This window comes from Triticum urartu, unplaced genomic scaffold (assembly GCF_056163025.1).
Source record: "Triticum urartu cultivar PI428250 unplaced genomic scaffold, HENAU_Tu73 scaffold2, whole genome shotgun sequence".
Lineage (NCBI taxonomy): Eukaryota > Viridiplantae > Streptophyta > Magnoliopsida > Poales > Poaceae > Triticum > Triticum urartu.
The window spans coordinates 2,572,074-2,588,230 of NW_028260368.1; the positions used below are offsets into that span (position 1 = coordinate 2,572,074).

At 36.0% G+C, this 16,157-nt stretch overlaps 6 non-coding genes across 6 annotated transcripts; 2 read left to right on the forward strand and 4 right to left on the reverse strand.

Moving 5' to 3' along the window:
* Positions 1 to 6,357: 6,357 nt before the first annotated feature.
* TRNAD-GUC (transfer RNA aspartic acid (anticodon GUC)) lies at positions 6,358 to 6,431 on the reverse strand. Its single transcript has one exon. It is a non-coding gene; the product is annotated as a tRNA-Asp (tRNA).
* A 358-nt stretch (positions 6,432 to 6,789) lies between these two features.
* Positions 6,790 to 6,871, reverse strand: TRNAY-GUA (transfer RNA tyrosine (anticodon GUA)). Its single transcript has one exon. It is a non-coding gene; the product is annotated as a tRNA-Tyr (tRNA).
* Positions 6,872 to 7,378: 507 nt separating this feature from the next.
* On the reverse strand, positions 7,379 to 7,450 carry TRNAT-GGU (transfer RNA threonine (anticodon GGU)). Its single transcript has one exon. It is a non-coding gene; the product is annotated as a tRNA-Thr (tRNA).
* A 2,484-nt stretch (positions 7,451 to 9,934) lies between these two features.
* Positions 9,935 to 10,005, reverse strand: TRNAG-GCC (transfer RNA glycine (anticodon GCC)). Its single transcript has one exon. It is a non-coding gene; the product is annotated as a tRNA-Gly (tRNA).
* An 824-nt stretch (positions 10,006 to 10,829) lies between these two features.
* On the forward strand, positions 10,830 to 10,917 carry TRNAS-UGA (transfer RNA serine (anticodon UGA)). The gene has a single exon. It is a non-coding gene; the product is annotated as a tRNA-Ser (tRNA).
* Positions 10,918 to 14,543: 3,626 nt separating this feature from the next.
* TRNAS-GCU (transfer RNA serine (anticodon GCU)) lies at positions 14,544 to 14,631 on the forward strand. The gene has a single exon. It is a non-coding gene; the product is annotated as a tRNA-Ser (tRNA).
* The last annotated feature ends 1,526 nt before the right edge of the window (positions 14,632 to 16,157 follow it).

Below are 16,157 nucleotides of genomic sequence, written 5' to 3' on the forward strand. Positions count from 1 at the left end.
TCTTGCCTAGGCAAAATTTTGGAAATGATCCCTTTATTCCCATGTCTTCCGGCTACTTTATCCCCAACTTTGATTTCACGTTTCTGTAAAATATATACACGAACCATTATGTCGAGCGGGTCCCTTTGGATCCATTTCACATCGATAACGCGCCCTCTTCCACCTATAGGTAATTTCAGAGAAGTTTCTTTTGAAGTGGAAACCTCAAGGCCAAATATGGCCCGTAATAATCCAGCTTCCGCGATATAAGATGATTCGCTCGCTATCTGAGGCGTTAATTTACCTACTAAAATATCACCAGTTTCTACCCAGGATCCCAACCTAACAACTCCATTTCTGTCCAAATTGCGGAGTAAATGTTCTTCTAGATGTGGTATTTCTTTAGTGATTTTTTCAGCGGAGCCCTGGCTTGTCGTATCCGTCTGAATTTCATATTTCCGGATGTGAAAAGAGGTATAAATATCTTCATATACCAAACGTTCGCTAATTAGTACTGCGTCTTCAAAATTGTAACCTTCCCATGGCATATAAGCTACTAATACGTTTTTTCCTAAAGCAAGTTCGCCCCCAATTGTAGCAGCTCCTTCTGCTAAAATTTGTCCTTTTTTAATGGATTTACCCCGTGGAACCCGGGGTTTTTGGTGCATACAAGTATTTTTGTTAGAGCGACGGTGGTTAACTAAAGGAATACTTATAGTCTTCCCACTACTTGATAAAAGTATCTTATGACTATCAGTAGAAATGATCTTTCCCTCGCGTTCGGCTATAATGGAAACCCTCGAATCTAGAGCTGTTTGGCGTTCCAATCCAGTTCCAACAATGCATTTCTCGGACCGAGAAAGCGGAACTGCTTGGCGCTGCATATTAGAACTCATTAAAGCCCGATTCGCATCATTGTGCTCAATAAAAGGAATGAGAGAACCCCCAATAGAAAAATATTGGAAAGGAAAAATACTTCTAACATGAATCTGTTCCCATGCAATAGTCAAGAATTCTTGACGGTATCTAGCCGGAACAACCTGTTCTTCCTGAATACCTTGATTCAAGGACAAAGAATTTCCTGCTGCTATCATATAATATTCATCTCTATTTGGTGATAGATAAACCACCTGTCTCTCTTTTTTTTCTTTTGCTTTCTCAGCAGATATTTCATAAAACGGACTCTCTATGGATCCCCACAAGTGATCAATTCTCGCATGAATTGTTAAGGATCCAGTAAGTCCAACATTGATTCCTTCAGACGTGTCAATTGGACAAATACGCCCATAGTGACTCGGATGAATATCTCGGCTCCGAAAACTTGCGGTTCTCCCCGTCAACCCTCCAGGACCTAAACAACTCACTTTTCGCCCATGAACAGTTTGTGTCAATGGATTCGTTTGATCAAAAACTTGAGATAACGGGTATGTGCCAAAAAAGGTCTCATAAGTAGTTATTAATAAAATTGAAGTTGAAGTTGGAGTTACCAAAGTTTGGGGAGTCGGTTTCGATTGACGTATGAATACTCTACGAATAGTTTTTTGAACTGCATGTTGTAAACGACCAAGAGCCAATCCGAATTGATCTTGTAACAGATCCGCAACCGAACGAATACGTTTATTTTTCAAGTGATTCATATCGTCATCGTCAAGTATACCCGTTCCAAATTTCATTCCAATCAAATGATCCGTAGCGGCCAATACATCTCGTGGTAACAAGAATGTATTGTTCTGAGGAATATCAAGATTAAGTCTCCGATTCATATTTCGTCGACCAATCCTTCCTAATTCACATTTTTGTTGAAAAAATTTCTTTTGTAATTCCTCGCATAAGGACTCCGAAAATACCAGGTCCCCACCTACACAAGCAAATTGTTGATAAAACTCCAAAATAGCTTTTTCTTTTGACTCAATCCTCTTCTTCTCTTTAGCATTCGGGAAAGACAAGAAAATTTCAGGGTAGGAAACATTATCCAGAATTTCTCTTAGATTCGAACCCATAGCTGATGATAGAACTAGAATAGATATCTTTTGTTTTCTACTCACGCGAGCCCATATCCTTTCTTTTTATCAATTGCTAATTCCGATCTCCCCCCCCAATCTGATATTATAGTGCCAGTGTAGATAGAAATTCCCTTATGATCTAATTCCGAGCGGTAGTAAATACCAGGACTTAGCAATATTTGATTGATCACAATTCGGTATATTCCATTTATAATAAAGGTTCCTAAGGAATTCATTATAGGAATGTTTCCGATAGAAATGGTTTGCTTTTGCACATCGAAACCAAAAATTAATCTCGCAGATACATATAATTCGGAAGAATAGGTGAGTGATTCATACACAGCATCTCTTTCTTTTATCGAGGGTTCTAGCAGTTGATATCCTTTCGCAAATAATTGAAATGCAATTTCGTGATCTGGATCTTTAATTGTTGGAAACTTGTCAAGTTCTTCTGCCAAGGCTTGATTAATGAACCTACAAAATCCCTCGAATTGGATCTGACTAAATCCGGGTATTGTGGACATTCCCTCGTTTCCATTCCGGAGCATCTTAATCTTAAGTTTCCTGTTTATCAAAGAAAAATTCCATTATCAGCTCACTCTTCATCAATCCCTATGGATCGATCTAGCAATCATGGAATCTATATTCTGTTTACTGAATCACATGAAATTCTAGGGAACTCCACATACGTATTTCATATATGTATTTCATACATATGAATAGAGACCATTTGGACGAAAGTTCGAGTTTGCCAGGGGTACAAATGAAATGAAAATGAATTGATAAAACATTCCTACAAAAAAAATTCTGCCACTTATACTTTATGTTATGATATTCTAATCAGATTGGATGGCAAAGATTTCTCATTTTATCTCCTTTCTATGAATGTAATAAAGCCGTAATATAATATACTAGAAAGTTTGACTTTACTTCGATTTAGAATAGCGTGCTTACTTTAATTTCTCAAAATAATTTGAGGGTTCTTTTTTATTTCGGATCGGAGTAGTATAATTGCTAGAAAATTCAGTATTTCATTGTGGAATTCTAAAATAAAGTAAGTCCCTTTTTTAAGTACATGCCAATCTAGTTATCCACCTCTCCCCATATCCATGCTTTTCTTTTATCGTAATTTCACTTGGGTACGCCAAGATAGTCAGGTTATACTCTATATCAGAGCAAATTTCCTTTTTTTATTCAAGATATTTAATTTAATACTTTGAAAAATTAAAGCATGATTCCCCATAGAGATATGTACATAAAGGGGATCTTTGGATAATAATGCTGTTCGGACCTAAAGTTTACCTATACACGGATTAAGCATAAAGCCATAATATTTTATTATGCCATTGAAGGGGGGGGAGATAATACCGATTTAAGAGTAGTTCACTACTGCAATAAAAAAAAGAGAATTCTAGTTAACGGTTCCAATTTATTCTGAATTTTGCAGCCTGTGAATAGAAATCCACTTTTTCTTCTTTTTCATCTCAATAGAAAGAAATGGGAAGTTTTATTGTGTTAACAATGTATGTTTTAAGATAGAATCTATCGAGGAGAATAATAGAAACTGGATCAAAAAAAGCAGGAATAGATTTTTTGAAAAAGATTGGAAAAAAGTAAGTAGAATTATATTCAAAATAAAAGGGGCTTTTCGTAAGAAAACGTGGATGAATACTTGCTGTTTTCTAGATTTTTGATCGGATTTTTTGGCGGCATGGCCAAGCGGTAAGGCAGGGGACTGCAAATCCTTTATCCCCAGTTCAAATCTGGGTGCCGCCTGATCAATAAAATACTTAGGTTTTTTTTATAGTGCTGATCGAATTCGATAAATTTTTACTTCGCATAAGTTCGGGCAAGAGAGTAACTGGGCCTGCCGATACTGGGTTTAGAGAAACCATACCATAGTTCTATCCTCAAACTAGGGTTAGGGTTTGTTTTGACGGTAGTGGCCAAAATGGTTATCAATAGGGGTGAGGTAGTGTTTCCTTATTCTTTTATTATATGAATTTGAATTGGTTCTTAATTGAGATTCGATTTGATAATTTTAAAATACGAGGATAAGATGTCAGAAATCTTGGTATCCAAAGAAAGGTCCCTAAGGGGCATTCTTTTTTTTTTTCAATCTAAGATTCAAGAAGGGACTCCACGAAAGAATATCAAGACTTACTAATTATTATACATTTTTTTATCGTACATCTTATGTTACCTACATACACTAAAGTAAGGACTACTTAATTCTAACGAGAATCAGATTAAATAGGTCGATCAAAAATCAATTTAGGAGTTGTATTATGGATAAAATCTCTTCATTCTTTCATAGAATGATACAAAGCAAGGCTGCAGGGTTTAGGTCAAAAATAAACATTAGGTAAGGTAGGTATCCAATAAATATTTATCTATCGATAATTTTATGGTATATTCGGGCGTCCTTTGCTTAAAAAAAAAAAAAAGAGTAACAAAAGGAATAAAAAATCTTCCTATTCCCGCTTCTTCTATTCAGGACATCATTCCCGTACTCTTTCTTTTTTAAGGAAAAAAGGGCTATAGTATCTCGTATTTTTAATGCTCTCTAATTCTACCAGAATTCCTATAAGAATTTGTTAGGAGTAAATTCCTTGAACTGATTGATCCATGGCCTTAGGGCGGAATCCCTTTTTGACTCTGTACCCTTGATTCCACTATGATTATTGATCAATAGTAGAATAATCCCTTCATAGAAATAGGAGACATAATTTAGATGGATATAGTAAGTCTCGCTTGGGCTGCTTTAATGGTAGTCTTTACATTTTCTCTTTCACTAGTAGTATGGGGAAGGAGTGGACTCTAGGGATACTACTAATTGATTAAGTAATCAAATTGTTGTATCAATTCTTTTCTTTAATGGATCATTTTGCATTAATCATTTTGTCAAACGTTATTCTTTAATCTTTTTCTTTAGTTTTGTTTCACTCCTGTAAGAAACTCTTGTATTGTAAGTTGTAATGTAAGAAAGAGCCATTATACCAATTCAGAATTTCTACTAGAAATGACGAATGGTTAAAAAAAGTTCTATACATAAGAAAATTAGACTTTCTTCCACGGAACTATTCACGGCATATCACACATTTTCCATTTCCTTTTACTTTTTACTATAGTCTATTCTTCATATTATTTTTCTTTCCTTCCATGGATTCTTTGGTCAAGAATTGTCTTAGATTTTTTTATTTTGACCTGATTGAAATTAAGTGGATGCAATGAAAAAAGAAATTGAATTAGACTACTTAACTATTTCAATCTACTAATCTATTCTATGTAGATTCAAAGATAATATAATAGAAAGAATCTAAAGTGTCGTAGAAAAAACTATATGTAGTTCTTTCTACCACACTTTAAGATTCCAACCAGATCCTTTCATTTAAGACTTGGATTTTTTTTATTTAATCCCTTTTTAATTTCTTCAATGATTAATTGGAATTCCAATTAATTATTTTGGCTGACTGTTTTTACATAAATAATAAGTAAAAAAGAAGTAGGAACTAGAATGAACAGTGCAGTAGCAATAAATGCGAGAATATTGACTTCCATAACCTCTTTATTTTTTATTTTCACAATAACTCGGGATGTAATCCCATGGAGAGGAAAAAGGGGTATCTTGTAAATTCAAGGGTAGGGCTTGCATTCTGATAATACTGAATCAATTCAATATTATGAATATCGGATCTATCAAATCAATTCATGGATGAGAGTTATATTTCACGGATGAGAGTTATATAGTATAACATAGGAAGATCCTCTATCCACACTAAGACCAAAATGGGTTTTTTGATTGGATTAGGAATTCCCTCTTTTTTAATCCTTTTCTACTTTTTCTTTTCTATATCTCTAACCCACGAGCTTTCTTAATCTTATACTTTCTTAATCTTATACAATTTCCCTTCCTTTTTCTTATAGTTATACATACAATTATGTATGTATTATATGACCAACTTTCACTTTCTATGGGTCACATAGACATCCAAATAAGCAGTAGAAGTGAGATGGGGAAAAGAGGTCTGAAATAAAAAGGGAATACGATTTATGTATGGATTCCGGTAAAATACCGGTACTCTATTCCATAAGAGTGGAATAGGAAATTAAGATGAGGATGGTATCATCATAAAGAAAGATAGAGTAATATAATATCCTAAATTCTACTAATCCACATATCGTATGTGTGTCTTTCTTTATCGATTGGGAGTAGTGAAAAAAAAATTCCTATATGCCCTCCCTCCCTCTTTAATGAGAGATGCAAAATAAAAAAGTGAAGTAAGGGTGCCCTGTGGGTATTTGATCTTGCTCCCTGCCCCTTTTTTTCATGGAAAAAGGAAATATCAATTTCTCCATTCATTGAACCCTAGTTCGGGACTGACGGGGCTCGAACCCGCAGCTTCCGCCTTGACAGGGCGGTGCTCTGACCAATTGAACTACAATCCCCGCGGGGTGTATGGCATACCCATTCTTAAATAGAACCATAAGAAGATTCGATTCGTCTTTCGTACTCTAAGAAATAGACGAATCATATACTACATACCCACATATTATATTATACGTGGGTATAGTGAGAGTGACATAACTAGTATGTCGTGATTTTTTATCACTAAAAATGGATAATAATCCAGCCTTCAATAAGAAAAACTCTTTTGTTTGTAAGAAAGGAATGAGAGAGATATGGATTAGAAAAAAAAATTTCCCTTTTTTCTTTATCTTTTATTTCTATAGATCAGACATTTTATTTTATGGAAGAAAAACAAAAGGATTTAGTTCATACTCACGAAGCCCTAGATTTTTGGTTTGGGCCGAGCTGGATTTGAACCAGCGTAGACATTGTCAACGAATTTACAGTCCGTCCCCATTAACCACTCGGGCATCGACCCAGGAAGAATTTATTCTAGGGTTTTTGCTAATCTATGATTAACCTCCTTTCATAATACTCCCTACCCCCAGGGGAAGTCGAATCCCCGCTGCCTCCTTGAAAGAGAGATGTCCTGAACCACTAGACGATAGGGGCATCACTAGACGATAGGGCCATATACAACCGCTCGTGATTATACTATAATCATAGTATGAGCAGTTTTTTGGAATTGTCAATATACTCGAAAAGTATAAATAGATCCAAAGCAAAGAGTTTTTCCAACTTTTCTGTTATGTTTTCATCTAGGATTTTTTTTAGTTGATCGTTATAGATTAATTCTCCGTGCTTCATTTAGTGTTCATACCAAAAATGCATCCATCCCGCACTAAGTCATAAAATTCTCTAAAAATATAGAGAAAGTTTCAAAAACAAAGAAAAAAAGTGAATCAATTTAGTAGAAAAGTACTCTATCAGATTCGAACCAACGACTTACGTCTTAGCACGAGATTACTCTACCACTAATTTAAAAAGCCCTTTATCGGATTTGAACCGATGACTTATGCCTTACCATGGCATTACTCTACCACTGAGTTAAAAGGGCTTTTTATTTAATTCAAAAATTAGCCACTTGGATTTCCCATTATGGGTCTACTGCATAATGTACATATTATATATATAATATATAGAGATAGAGAGAGAGACATTATGTAGAGATTGTATATGTATATATCGATATCTTGAGAGCTCAAAATAAAATTAATAAAAAAAAACATACCCTACATAACATATCCAACTCTTCTTGGTTCAGGGTTTTCCGTTTCCGAAGACTAGTAAAATAGGCGGATTCTGGAACCCCAAGGATTCAACGGTATATGGATATGGAAAATATAAGATTTCCGATCCTAGCGGGAAAAGGCGGGGAACAGATACCCAATAGGATATAGGATCCTTGGGAGGAACTTTTGGTAATGGCCTTGATCCTCTATGCTATTTTTTATGTGTTCTTAGTTCTATTGAACTTTTTGCATTCTTTTAAACAAGAATCTAATAAACTAGAATTGAGTCAGTGGAAAAAAGGAGAGAGAGGAAAGTGTTAAATGGAGAGAGTCGACTAATCAGAGACTTTTAGGATCTTCTTTACATCAGGTAAATCTGTCGGCCCTGTCCGTTTTTTTCTTTAAGTTACGACTCTTTGCTGCTTACTTCTATCAAGCCATAGGGAAAGTCTATGATGAATTTGGAAAACTCATCTCACTCTTACTCTATGGCTCGGACTTAATGGGGGAAGAAAACATCTTCCATAATTTCTTTTTTGTTCAATTCTGGACAAAAAAGAAAAGGAAAAAAGGAATTTATAGGGACAGTGTTACCCCCTATATCCCCTAGTTTATATTGTAGGAATAATAAAACAATTTAGCAGTCTGACACACTTACGTCCTTGCAAAGTAAATAATTATTATTGTAGTCGTAACCGTAGAATAGGATCCTAATCAAAATAAATACATTTGGTTCAGGCGCTATTAGCATGGTAAGAAAAGATTTTTTTTACAGACCAGAGGGGCTATCTAAATCCTAAAGTAAAGGCGAGCGATCGAAGTAGAAGTACCAACGGCTCAGTGTCATGAACCTTCTCCATCTGATTCAATAAGGGGGAATTAGCCTTCTTGTCAAATGGCTATCCTTGACAAAGGGTACCATTTATACCATAATCTACAATGTAGCGGGTATAGTTTAGTGGTAAAAGTGTGATTCGTTCTATTAATAACTGAATTTGAAATGATATACTTAAGGCATCCTTAAGTTTTTTATTTTTATATTCCGATGAAAACTTTAGTTCTTATAAAGGATTAAATCCTTTTCCTCTCAATAGCATATTGAGGAAGAATATACATTCTGGCGATTTGTATCCAAAGACTAATTTAAATTGCATCCAAAATAAAAATAGGATTATGAGTACAGAGTCGCGAAGCATAATTTTGCATTGGATTAAGTATTCCAATTTTGAAAATATGAGTAAAGGATCTATGGATGAAGATACAAAAAAGTTGATTTCCAATCGTAACTAAATCTTCTTAAAATAAGGAATAAGGAAGCCAAATAGCTAAAAAACGATAGTTTTGGTTTACTAGAACCATCCGCATATTGTTTCAGCTCGGTGGAAACCCAATTCTTTTCCTCAGGATCTCTTGAATGAAATTAGGGAACGAAGTAAGTAGATTAGATGAATTTAGATAGAATTTCTATCTCCTACTCTATAAGGATCATCTAGAAAGCGGAGAGCTTTGGTTCCATTCAAATAGAAAAGCTGACATAGATGTTAAGTGGTGAGAATATCCATAAAGGAGCCGAATGAAATCAAAATTTCATGTTCGGTTTTGAATTAGAGACGTTAAAAATAATCAACCAACGTCGACTATAACCCCTAGCCTTCCAAGCTAACGATGCGGGTTCGATTCCCGCTACCCGCTCCATTCTGTATAAAAGGAGTATTCTATTTGTCTAGACATGTTAGAGGCTTGTATTCAAGCCTTTTTTGTCCACCAGTTTCTGGTACTCCAGAGCGGAGTAGAGCAGTTTGGTAGCTCACGAGGCTCATAACCTTGAGGTCACGGGTTCGATTCCCGTCTCCGCACTTAGCAGTCTGTATAAAAGGACTATTCTATTTCTCTAGATATGTATGGTAGAGGGGCGTATCCAACCCTTTTTTATTCATTAGTTCCCGGCCCTAGAGGGCAAAATTGAGCAGTTTGCGAAGTCACTTGCCTTCAAAAAAAGAAGGCGCAAGGCCTCTCCCTACCCTGCAGAAAATAAAAATGAAACGAAAGGGACAGTCTACCTCTCCCTTCCCTTTAAAAAAAGTTTGCCCGTTGTTTGTCTCAGTTAATACCCAATTTTTGGAGCTCTGTTGGCGAGTTCTATTTCTGCCTCTGGAGCGCCCTCTTTTTTTGAGTGGGATGCAAAGGAAGGGTAAGATAGTAAGGGATACGGCACTAGACTAACACCTAATTAATACTTAATTTAATATAAGTAGTTAAACAGTTAACTAGACTAAACTTTTTATCATAGTACTTTGATAAATTAAGCGGGCGAGCGGCGGGAATCGAACCCGTATCTTCTCCTTGGCAAGGAGATATTTTACCATTGAACTACGCTCGCTACGGTATATATTTTATAGCGTATATCCGCCTGGGTCGACCTTCTATGTCTGGGTCGACCGTTTCATTTCATTTTCTATTATATTAGAGTTTTCCTTTTTTTATTATCTGTCAATGAATATTCTAATGGGAATGGAATTTCATAATACTGAAAGAGAAGAGCTAGCAATTCGGAACGCAAATTGCGTTTTAATACGTCTCACTATTCTAATTTTTTAGAAGAAATGGCCTTTATTATTTCTTTTTTATGGGGTTAATAAATATTAACCAAATTTCATTTAAGAAATGAGAGAATTCAGAATAGCTACGAGAAAGACTAGTCCAATCCATAATGATGTACCGGAAAATACAACATTTTTATTATTTGACCAACCATCAGGAGAAGCAAATACAAGGGGTACACTAATTACTAAGACTGAGGAAGTCGCAATTAATGCAAAAACAGCTAATTGGAAAGCAATAGTCATATTTCTAATCCTCCAAGCTACCATCAAATAAAGTTGACTACATATTTGATCCCTCACTTAAACCAAAATTGTAAAAAAATACAAGAAGTAGGAGGGGTTTAATCATGAATCCATTGATTCTTCTCTTTAATTCAAATTTATTACTTAAACCGCTTTTTTATTTGGATATGGGGGTGAGAAGAGATTATTTACTCTTTATTTCACAAGCGGGTATAGCGGATCCTGTATCCGTGTATACAGTATACAGAGATATATCGAAAAGGAACTTGTATCTGATATCTTTCTAGAGGCTAATAAATCTTTTTATTTTTTATATGGCTATGTTCTATTTGTAGGAGTAAAATAAGGATTAGGCTGTGGAGAGATGGCTGAGTGGTTGATAGCTCCGGTCTTGAAAACCGGTATAGTTCTAGGAACTATCGAGGGTTCGAATCCCTCTCTCTCCTTTTGCTTATTGAATACGTTTGTTTCTTTCATTTTTATTTATTTTTTTTTTCTGTCCCTTATCTTTCTTTCATAAAAAGGAATGAATGGCTCGGCTAGATGGAATAACCGAGCCAGAACAGAAAAAAAGTAGAACAGGTATAAATAAGAAAATCTTAGTTAAGAGGGTTCATGTAAAGAACAGGTTCCAAATCACGATCGATTCCCTTTTCAAAACCTGCTGCAGCAGCTCGGGCTCTTCCTGCATGCCATAAATGGCCCACAAAAAAGAAGAATCCTAGAACAAAATGAGAAGTTGATAACCAACTTCTAGGAGAGACATAATTAACTGCATTGATCTCGGTAGCTACGCCACCCACGGAATTTAAAGAGCCTAAAGGAGCGTGGGTCATATATTCTGCTGAGCGTCGTTCTTGCCAAGGTTGTATGTCTTTTTTCAACCTACTCAAGTCCAAACCGTTGGGGCCCCTTAGAGGTTCTAACCATGGAGCACGAAGGTCCCAAAAACGCATAGTTTCCCCTCCAAAGATAACCTCCCCAGTTGGGGAACGCATTAGATATTTACCTAAACCTGTGGGTCCTTGAGCGGATCCCACATTAGCTCCAAGACGCTGGTCTCTAACTAGAAAAGTAAATGCTTGAGCTTGAGAAGCTTCTGGCCCGGTGGGTCCATAAAACTCACTCGGATAAGCTGTATTATTGAACCATACAAAACAACAAGCGATAAAACCAAAGACAGATAAAGCAGCTAAACTATAAGACAAGTAAGCTTCTCCAGACCATACAAATGCACGGCGAGCCCATGCGAAGGGTTTGGTTAAAATATGCCAAATTCCGCCAAATACACAAATAAAACCCAACCATACATGCCCACCAATTATATCTTCTAAATCATCTACACTAACAATCCACCCTTCTCCACCAAAAGGAGATTTTAGTAAATAACCAAATATAACACTGGGACTAAGGGTCAAATTGGTAATTTTTCTTACATCTCCCCCCCCAGGGGCCCAGGTATCATATACACCGCCAAAATAAAGAGCCTTGAGTACTAGAAGAAAAGCACCTAGACCTAACAAAATTAAGTGAATACCCAAAATTGTAGTCATTTTATTTCTATCTTTCCAGACATAACCAAAGAATGGAAAAGATTCCTCAAGAGTCTCGGGTCCCAGAAGCGCGTGATAAATGCCACCGAAGCCTAAGACTGCGGAGGAAATTAGGTGAAGTACGCCAGATACAAAGTACGGAAAAGTATCTAGAACTTCCCCCCCTGGCCCTACTCCCCAACCTAGAGTAGCTAAGTGTGGAAGTAAAATCAACCCTTGTTCATACATGGGCTTTTCTGGTACGAAATGGGCCACTTCAAATAGGTTCATTGCTCCGGCCCAGAATACGATTAATCCGGCATGAGCTACATGAGCTCCAAGCAGTTTACCGGACAAATTGATAAGTCTGGCATTCCCAGCCCACCAAGCAAAGCCGGTGGTTTCTTGGTCACGACCAGCTAAAACGAAAGTTCCATTAAAGAGCGTTTCCACGTGGTAGAACCTCCTCAGGGAATATAAGATTTTCATGAGGCTGATCCTGAGCTGCCATCCACGCACGAATACCCTCGTTTAAAAGAATATTTTTGGTGTAGAAAGTCTCAAATTCAGGATCTTCCGCTGCACGGATTTCCTGGGAAACAAAGTCATAGGCACGTAAGTTCAGAGCCAAGCCAACTACGCCAATAGCACTCATCCATAAACCGGTGACGGGTACAAATAGCATAAAGAAATGTAACCAACGTTTATTGGAAAAAGCAACACCAAAGATTTGGGACCAAAAGCGGTTAGCAGTGACCATTGAATAAGTTTCTTCAGCTTGAGTTGGGTTAAAAGCACGGAAGGTATTTGCACCATCACCGTCCTCAAATAGAGTGTTTTCTACGGTCGCTCCATGAATAGCGCATAGCAGAGCCGCACCTAATACTCCGGCAACTCCCATCATATGAAATGGGTTCAACGTCCAATTATGAAATCCTTGGAAGAAAAGGATGAATCGAAATATCGCTGCTACGCCAAAACTCGGCGCAAAGAACCAACCAGATTGCCCCAGTGGATAAATAAGGAATACAGAAACAAAAACAGCAATTGGACCAGAGAATGAGATTGCATTATAAGGCCGCAATTGAACAGACCGAGCAAGTTCAAATTGGCGTAACATGAAACCTATTAGTGCAAAAGCCCCGTGGAGAGCTACAAAAGTCCATAGACCGCCTAATTGACACCAACGAGTAAAATCTCCTTGTGCTTCGGGCCCCCATAGTAGCAACAAAGAGTGTGCTAAACTATTGGCAGGGGTAGAAACTGCTGCGGTTAAGAAATTACAACCTTCCAAATAGGAACTAGCCAATCCATGGGTATACCAAGAAGTTACAAAAGTTGTCCCTGTAAACCAACCCCCTAAAGCGAAATAAGCACAAGGAAAGAGCAATAGGCCAGACCATCCTACAAAAACGAAACGGTCCCTTCGTATCAGTCATCCATAGTATCAAATAGATCATTTTCTTCTTTAGGAATTCTACCAAGGGCTATAGTCATAGTGATCCTCCTATTCAATTACTTCAACCATTTCCGAGCACCTCATATCACTTTCCAAGGCATATGATAGTTTTATTATCTGTGGACGATTTCTTTCTCGTTCAATGCCCTTTTTCAATGGTCTCGAAGAGAGAAATTTCCCATTTTTATCTATGGAGTCACAGTCACAACCGAGGTCGTGGTAAATCCATGAATTTGATTCGATTTGTTTTTCTTATACTATTTATTTGTTTTTCTTATACTATAGAAATAGAAATAAATTGTTTTTCTTATACTATAGAAAGAAATAAACCTTTGAATTCAGCATTATTCCAAGACTCCTATTTCAAAGTCTATCTTTTAAGGGAAAAATGCAAATAAAAGTAACCCTTCTTTTCCCATTCCCTCTCTATTGCATGGGTGGAAGAACTAAAATAATAGAGGATTCTGAAAAAAAAAAATGGACCTTCGAAATCCAATTTTATGTGTAGCGCAAAGGAGTTGCGATTTCTTCTTATTCCTATAGAACATCTAGTAACAAGAATATGAAATCGTAAATAGCGAAAAATTCTTGTCTTGCGCGGTCTAAGTCTAAGGAAATAAAAAAAATTCGCTTATACAATTTCATCTACATCGAATTTATATATCAGAATAGCGGATAGAGGCATCATTAAAGGAGTCAGGTCTACTTACTTTATGCTTCTTTCCAATTTTATGGTGGATTTGATAAGAACCCTTTTTGCTTTCTTGATAAATAATCGACAAAAAAAGCGTTTTTTTTATATAACCTGCTTGTTTTATTATAATTATAACAAGTCCTATATGGAAATGCCCGCTAAAGAGAAAATCTATTTGATTGTCTCTCGGCCAATATCGATTTTTAGAAAGAAAAAACAAGAATTTTCTTCTTTTTTTATTAACATTAAGAAAAAAGAATATAATTAAAATGGAATTGGCAATATAATTTTTATAGACTTTTGAAAGAAAAAAAAGGGGTTTTTTGCAACCGTTATTTCTTATTTCTTGCCTATATCATATCACGGAAACCTTTCGCTTTGGAACGTGGAGAGATGGCTGAGTGGACTAAAGCGGCGGATTGCTAATCCGTTGTACAATTTTTTTGTACCGAGGGTTCGAATCCCTCTCTTTCCGCTCCCTTGGATCATTTGGGACTTTCGAATTGGAAAGAATTCTGACCCCCGGATTTTCTCATAGATAAATGTACGAAACAAATCCAATAAGAAAAAAAAAAACTGAATTTTTACTCCTCGCGTCCAGGATTCCGTCCTGGGTCATTAGATAAGAATCCAAAGATAAAGAGTGAAACAAAGAATATCACTACTGTATAAACAAAAGTTTGAGAGTAAGCATTACATAATCTCCAAGATTTTTTTTTTAAGGAATAGATTACCAGTTTTTCCTTACCACACGGATCCACTAGGATGGTTTTTTTTTATACCTAAAAATGCAAAAAAGAATTCTTGAAAAAAATTGCAAGAATTCTTTTATAATAAGCACTCTTATCAATAGCAAAAATAGGGTTAGGTGGTTAGGTATTGTGTAGGTACCTTTAGGTACCTGCTCAACCTAGGTGCAGGGGAGTAGAAAGGCTGATCCAAATTTATTGCTGTAGCTACCCATTCAATGTAGAAGAATTTAAATTTTAGAATCGAAGGTTCATAATATAAAAATATAAAACTTCTCGGCTTTTACCCATTTTAAAATTTTTTTGGAATGAACACATCATTCAATTTGGCATACAGAGTACTAAAGATTTCATCGAAAACTTACAGCAGCTTGCCAAACAAAGGCTAATAGAAAAAGAATAGAGGTATAACAGGCATAATATCCACGATTGATTGAAAATAGCATAAGCTTCGGGTAATTTGGCAAAGAAAAAACTAGTAGGATAAAGAACAGAATTAAAACAGATACAGGTTAACTAAGTATATTAGGCATAACAAGCATTTCATTCTTGTAGAGTAAATAATTGGATTTTTCTTGAGTTATTTTTTTAAGGGAAAGAAGGAAAAGGCAGATTCAAAATCTTTTTTCTTCGGACTTTCCAAACACAAAATACCTCCTTGTATTCGCACTCTCAATGAGAGTGGAATAAATTCGACTTTCATATAATATCTTAATAGAATTCCATGTAATGATCAATGCATTTTTTTGATTCTATATTATCCGCATGTGTAGAATACTAGCAAGAGAATATCCCTCCTTTTTTATGTAATTGAAATGGTATTGACGAATAACAAATAAACATACTAGTGTTTATTAGTGTCGCATAAAACCCGAAATGGGGCGTGGCCAAGTGGTAAGGCAGCGGGTTTTGGTCCCGTTACTCGGAGGTTCGAATCCTTCCGTCCCAGATTGTTCTGATGAAACAAACGGTGAAATCATATAGTATTCCGTACGAGACAAAAGTTTATTAAAGAGAATAATGATATCTTATTCTTTCTCAGAAAACATAATAAAGTCTTAAGTCCAGTCAAATTGACTATCTTTATTTTCATGAAAAAATGGGATCTATCAAGCACATTCAGGATATGCCTCTACTATAAAATCACTTAGTCATATTTTTTTCTTCCTTTGGTATTCGAGTTGAAGAAGTACGAGAATTCTATAACTACCAAAACTTTCAATCTTTCATTGGAATAGTTTATTTAGTTATT